A 6,624-nucleotide genomic window follows, 5' to 3' on the forward strand; every position below is an offset into this window, starting at 1 on the left:
TTTGATGTGTTTATTAAATTTTTTCAAAATATATTTAAAGCATTTTTAAAGATTAGTTTCTACAAATTTTCAGTATTATGAAATGTTTATATTTATTAATTAAGGGCAATTTAATATAATTAGTTTGCTTTAACCTTCATTTACGATTAAATGTAACTAATCTTTTTTAGGTTAAACTGAAAGGAATATCTACATTAAGTCAATGAATGCAATATTTGTTTTTAATTTAGGTCAACTCAAAATAATTAGTTTGCCTCACTATCAGATAACAGTTTGCATGGATTCAAAAAATTTAGATTAAACTGAACGCGTCACTTTACATTGAGTCAACGAAAAAATATTAGATGTGAATGATTACCTCAATTTTTTTAAGTTCAACCAATGTTTTTCTTTTTTCAGTGTAGATGGCATGCTCTTATTTTATCAACAAGCAAACAGTTTCTCCAGAAGCTATTGCGAGTCAGTGGTGTGCCCTTATCATCCTGACCACCCATGACACGCATGTGCTTTTAATAGCTCCGTCCAGCCAGTGACAAGAAGATTTCATTGAGTGTAATCTGACAGAGCTCTGAGTCAAACACTGTGCCAAAGATTCAGAAGCTGTTTGCTCTCCCTCTTCTCTTTAAGTGACTGAGAGTGGCTAGAGTAGCAACTTAAGTTTGTCCAACCACATTGCCTGTTTATTTTGGTTATTCAACTTACTCAATAATTCATGCTCCACTTATTTATGTTTTATTAAAAAGTAAATGATTGTTAATGTTAACAGTGCTGCTTTAGTGGCAGACCTGCTGAGAATCACTCAGCTCTTCAGTTTTCATTGTTTTCTTTTTATGTAATCTTTATAGCTTACTGCTCTCATTTCTAACAGCAACTGGGGGCGAATAATAGGGTAATGTAACAAACCAACCTGTATGCAGCCATGCACTGAACAGACAGGACATGTTGGTGACTGGCTCATATGCATGTTTGAGCATTCAGCAGCTGTGGAGTTTGTAGAGTAAATAAGAACTAAAATATGAGAGAATGTCTGACAAACATTTGCAGGTCAGATCAGAAAGCTGATTAGAGATTAATGCAAAGTGGGCAATATGTGTGCTTTAAAAGAGGTGAGAGTTGGAGCAGACCTACAGCTTTCATGGAGTGTGTTCCAGATATGTGTTGCATTATGACTAAACGCTGCTTCTCCATGTTTCGTTCTGACTCTATAGGAACTGAAAGCAGACCAGTACCTGATGACCTCAGAGGTCAAGATGGTTCATAGAGTAGCAGCAGATCAGCAATATATTTTGGGCCTGAACCATTCAGTGCTTTATAAACCATCAGCAGGATTTTAAAGTCTATTCTCTGACAGACAGGAAGCCAGTGTAGGGATCTAAGAACTGGAGTGCTGTGATCTACTTTTTTGGTCCTTGTTAGGACTCAAGCAGCAGCATTCTGCATGAGCTGCAGTCGTCTGATGGACTTTTTAGGGAGTCCTGTAAAGACGCCATAACAGTAGTCTAGTCTGCTAAAGATAAATGCATGGAAAGTGCATGGAGAATGCAAAGTAGCTAACATTACACAAACTTTCTATGCACTTCTAATATTTTGTAGCATAGATAAATACTGTACATATGTTTCTGTTCCCAAAAACAACATGATGACAAAGCTTAGCTTTGCATGCACATTACAATGAAATGATGGCCCTTGGGAATGAGCTTCACCATACTTTACCATTTGCAGTAACCAGTCAATATTTTGACCATGTAAAATTGAAAAAAATAATAAGTTGTTGTAAGTTACCCAAACTTTATATCTATTTTGCAGAGGCTTTGCAAGTATATGATGGCAACTAGAAATTCAGATGCAGTGTCATTACTTTCCAAAATGTAATGTCAGTGTAACGTATACAGAGTGAGATCAAAATATACCGTAGTATATGGAATAGAAGTTGCACCTGAATATAAGATGCGGTCTATTTTTATGGGTCTCCCAGAAGGAAAAGTTCTGAACTTTGTCCCTGTGTGAAGACTTTTATTGCATTTAACAACATGCAGTTTCTATGAAGATGTGTAGCTCTTTCTAGTACCATCTGTTATCACCATCCTACTAGCTACTAGGCGTGCACAACCTACATCAGAGTTAATAGTAGTGAGGTCCAAATGGACTCACTGCCTGCAACCTAGATGACATTAACCCATTCTGCTGGTAATTTTTTGTGTTAAAGGGTGTTTTCAATGAAAACAGCACTCCAGGTTCATTCATTTACACAATAGTATACCATAGTTTTCTTTAAATGCACAATTATAACCTAATAGTGGAGAGAATATTTTTAAAAAGTGGAGCTGCTAGACCTCACTATGCAACTAGCATGCTTTGCATAAACACAGTGTAATACTGAGTTGTGTACTGGCTTATTGGTTGCACCAGTATGTAGGGCACAGCTCACTTTTCAAAATAGCAAAAATGATAGTGCTTTCTCATACATCAAGTTTAACAGTGCATCCATTGCATTTAGTCAGGTATAGAGGTGGAAAATGACTGAGTATCTCAGACGTTTTTATAATTCTTCATACATCCACACCCTGAGCTTCTTTCTCCTTTTCTCCAGCGAGAGCTAAAATGGTTCAAGGTTCATTTTTCTTCTCCTGTTTCTTTTAGTTTCACATTTACAACAGGAGTAGGTGCAAATGTCAGAATATATGTCAAGGTGACATGAATGCAAAAGGACATGAGTGTACTTTTTTTATGGAAAGAGGATTACATTATTGGACGTAGAATATTTATAGAACAAATGTGCAATCTTTTCAGGTTACAAAACAGGCTGCATGGATATATAATGTACCATGTCCCTGTAAAGCCTGCACAATACATTTCTATCCTTTTGTGGATTAAAGTCTAAGCTGCTGATGCGGGTGAACTGAATTGAGATTAAGTTGATAGAAAATAAATAGATAGAGGTGAGCCTGCGTTGCAGGGGAGTGATATTAATCCAACAGTACACGAGTTTGCCTTTCTGGGTAGAGAGTAGATAAAAATAGTGTTTGGGTGTTACGTGCCAGAAAGCCCCCGGGCGGTTTTATCCCAGGTTAACCTATCAGAGGGTTGGAAGTGAGCAATGTGCTCAGGTGTTATCAGAGGAGGTCTCAGGGGACAAAGGGACCACAGGGTTATAGAACATGATGCAGAGCAAAGTATGACTCACTTGTCAAAAGTTTTGAAGTCCAGGACTCCTCTTTTGTAAATATTAGCTAATTAGCTTTATCCTCTAATGGCATTTGAATGAAACGCAATTATTTTGACATGATAAAAACAGTATAAGAAAGTCTGCATGTAAATTGCTGTGAAAATATTACATGTTGACAATCTGAACAACATTTTTTTATTTTTTGAGATGGTTTAAATGTATAAAATTCACAAGTATTCAAAGATGATTTTATTCTCGTTAAACATATATCCTGTTCTTTAAATCTGTAACTACAGATGGACACTGAGATGCTCTAAATCGCCTGCATCTATAATAATTCTCACACCTGCTGCTGCCACATCAACAAGGTTCTCCTGCAAAGTCAGGACAGCTGTACGTGTGACTATTACTCACTGCTGCAGCTTTATATAGCACCTGATTACTTATTCATCAGTCACTATCACCTGTGATATCTAAGTCATTATTATTAAATGTCATAGATCAATTATTCAGTTCAATGCACTATTATTGGAACAGACCCTCAAAATAGAGAAAAAACTCAAAAAGAAGAATCCCAACATCAAATGATGCGTATAACGGAAGTCAAAAGAAAGGTCGTACAACTGCCGCATAAAGTTAAAGAAGCCATTAAAGGATAATTTACGAATTGTGTAGACAAAAACATTACATACTTGGACTCATAGCAATTAATGAACAACAAAAAAAATGAATGAGCTTGAAGAAATAGATAAAATACCTACAGATTCCCATAGGTTAAAAATATTGTAATTTCATTTGTGCCATCCAGCACACATTTCATATCTTCAAACCATAAACTGTATGAATAATGGACGTAGTATCCGTGACGTCACCCATTTGTTCCTGGGCGCTGTTTTGAAGCTGATCGGTAATGCTGAACTCAACCTAACTGCTGTCGAGGCGGGCTTTGAGCCTCCTAGCCAACAGCATGTTCCTGCCTGTCATTCAAGTCAGTCATGCCCTTAAATGGGCAAAACTCGTAATCTTAACACTTGCGCATGGGCTTCATATTTTGAGACCACAGGTTGCCCCTTGTTTTAAACTCAAGAACTGTAATTGTATGTATGTTCTGTGTTTGCAACATGCAAGTGTTATGGGTCGGTGAGTGTGACTGAAGGGCTAAAGGTGATATGAACTCCCTAATGTCCAAAATGTCCAAGCAGAATTTAGATGGCGTTCACACTCACAAAGCAGATCCAATCTGATCTTATATGACACTGTCTGTCAATCAATCAATCAATCCATCTTTTTTTATAAAGTGCCAAATCCCGACAAATGTTATCTCAAGATTCTTTTACAAACAGTGCAGTTCTAGATCAGGATGTGGTCCAATCCCCTCTTACTGACAGGACTTGATCTTATCTCATCTTAATCCACCATGAGCATTGCACCTGTATTACAGCAGCAGGCAAAGAATTCCTTTTAACAGGCAGAAACCTCGAGCAGAACCAGACACGTTATCCATCTGCCTCGACTGAGTTAGTGTTGGAAGAGGTATAGAGTGTAGAGTGAGAGTGAGAGTGAGAGTGAGAGTGAGAGTGAGAGAGAGAGAGAGAGAGAGAGAGAGAGAGAGAGAGAGGAATGGTAGTGATGAGACGGATATGAGTAAGATAGTAGTACACTGCGAACAACACAAGTCACAGTTCAAGGAGCATCTGATACAGGCCACATTAAAAAAAAATGCCAGCCTTACAAAAAAAAAAGCGCATCCAAGCAATAAATCTCAATTGAGCCTCAAGGTCTGCTGTGTGAATGTAGCCCTTCATATGTGATCCTAAACCAGATACAGATTGACGGTTTTGCAATTCAACCAGTCAGAACAGCCAGGTTAGAATTTTAACATCACTCTTGGGTGACATTTGTGACAGTTCTGAGCTGGTGGGACGGAAACATGGAAGACAGCTGCAAAGGAATTGGTTTCTCCTCCTCACTATCATCTGCTCATAGTTTTGCTGCTTCCCACTGCATGTCATTTTTGACAGGAAAATGTAAACCATGCTTATTTCAGCAATTCTTGTTCTTTTGCACTTGCAGGTCAGTTCAGGAATGTTCACAAAGAAATCTGATAGAGGCCACATTTTAAAGCTAATGTGAACAACTAAGCAAAAACAAAAAAATTGGATCTGTGCAATACATTCGACAATTATGTATATAGTCTTAGCCTTAAAGCCACCCCTGTCACCTACAAGAACTACTTGATTTACTTAAGAAGTTATGTCGATTTAGTTACTATATCTAGAAACTATAAACAGTACAAAAGACTTAGTCAAATGATTAGGTAAATAACTAGAGTCGTTTCAACAATACAAACACAAAGAATACATCCATTATAAGTATATCAATGTGGTCCGTCCGACACAAAGATAACGTATGCAAATGTATAACAAACAATTTTCTTATCAACTGCTAGGACGAGGTTGCAAAACGGGTTAATAAATGCAAAGCTGATTACTTTTTGCATGCATGTAATATTTTACTGATGCCCAGTCCTGAGCATTTTCTCATGCAACTGTATTATTCTCCAATTATTCCCAGGAGCATATTCAAAGCTGCATTTGAAACTTACACAACATTTTGCATGATGCACTCAGCAGTGTCCAGTGCTCTGACACAGGGAGACAGAGGGGCTTACAATCTGATGCATCAGACATGTTCATAGGATGGCACACAAAGGACTTAAAATTTGATGCATCAGACATTTCATCACTTGCATGCTTCAAATATTAACTCACTTTATGCACCTGATAGAAAGAAAAAAACACACGTGCACAACAAGGTAGGTCAGAGAGAAGTGGTCTTATTATCTGCAGGTTCTCCTGAATTAGCAGCAAGTGTCTCCTCAGGGTAGAGTATTTTTTTGAACAGAGTTGTCCTGAAATTCACCTGCACCAGCTGGGCACAGCAGACATCTGTTTGGACAGAAATAAACCCAAAATCAGCTTTTTGTTGTTTCTAATGGTGGCAACACATCAGATGGGCTGACTCATACTTCAGTGGGCAGTGAAGCTTCCGCTCTGCAGGCAGGGAACACAAATACACACACGAAAAATACACAAGTGCAAGACCACAGTTGTGCTCTTGTGACTGAAGACTCAGATCTGACAGCTTGGTTGCAGAGAGGAAAGGGACATGCCTGGACTTGCCAACACTGAATGGCCGCTTGGACAATTTGTGATCTGAGTCACGGTGCATCTTAATTAGACTGAAAGCTGTGAAAACTGTGTTTGGTAATTCAATAGCGTGAAAGCTAGATATGAATGTGATAGTATTTTCAAACATTTGGCACAGATAGTACCAACATGTGGGAGACGAGCAGGACAAATGCTGTCTCTTTGGTTTCTTTCACAATTTTCTTTTGTACTTAAAAGCTGAACTTATATAAATTCAACAGATAATAATATTACATACTGTATTATTTA

General features: G+C 37.8%; 1 long non-coding RNA gene across 1 annotated transcript; it reads right to left on the minus strand.

The window, feature by feature from the left end:
* Positions 1-5,880: 5,880 nt before the first annotated feature.
* LOC117831667 lies at positions 5,881-6,399 on the minus strand. Its single transcript, XR_004635042.1, has 2 exons — positions 6,195-6,399; positions 5,881-6,114 (listed from the first exon to the last, which is right to left on the minus strand). It is a non-coding gene; the product is annotated as an uncharacterized LOC117831667 (long non-coding RNA).
* Positions 6,400-6,624: the final 225 nt, after the last annotated feature.

Source organism: Notolabrus celidotus, chromosome 2 (genome assembly GCF_009762535.1).
Source record: "Notolabrus celidotus isolate fNotCel1 chromosome 2, fNotCel1.pri, whole genome shotgun sequence".
Classification (NCBI taxonomy): domain Eukaryota; kingdom Metazoa; phylum Chordata; class Actinopteri; order Labriformes; family Labridae; genus Notolabrus; species Notolabrus celidotus.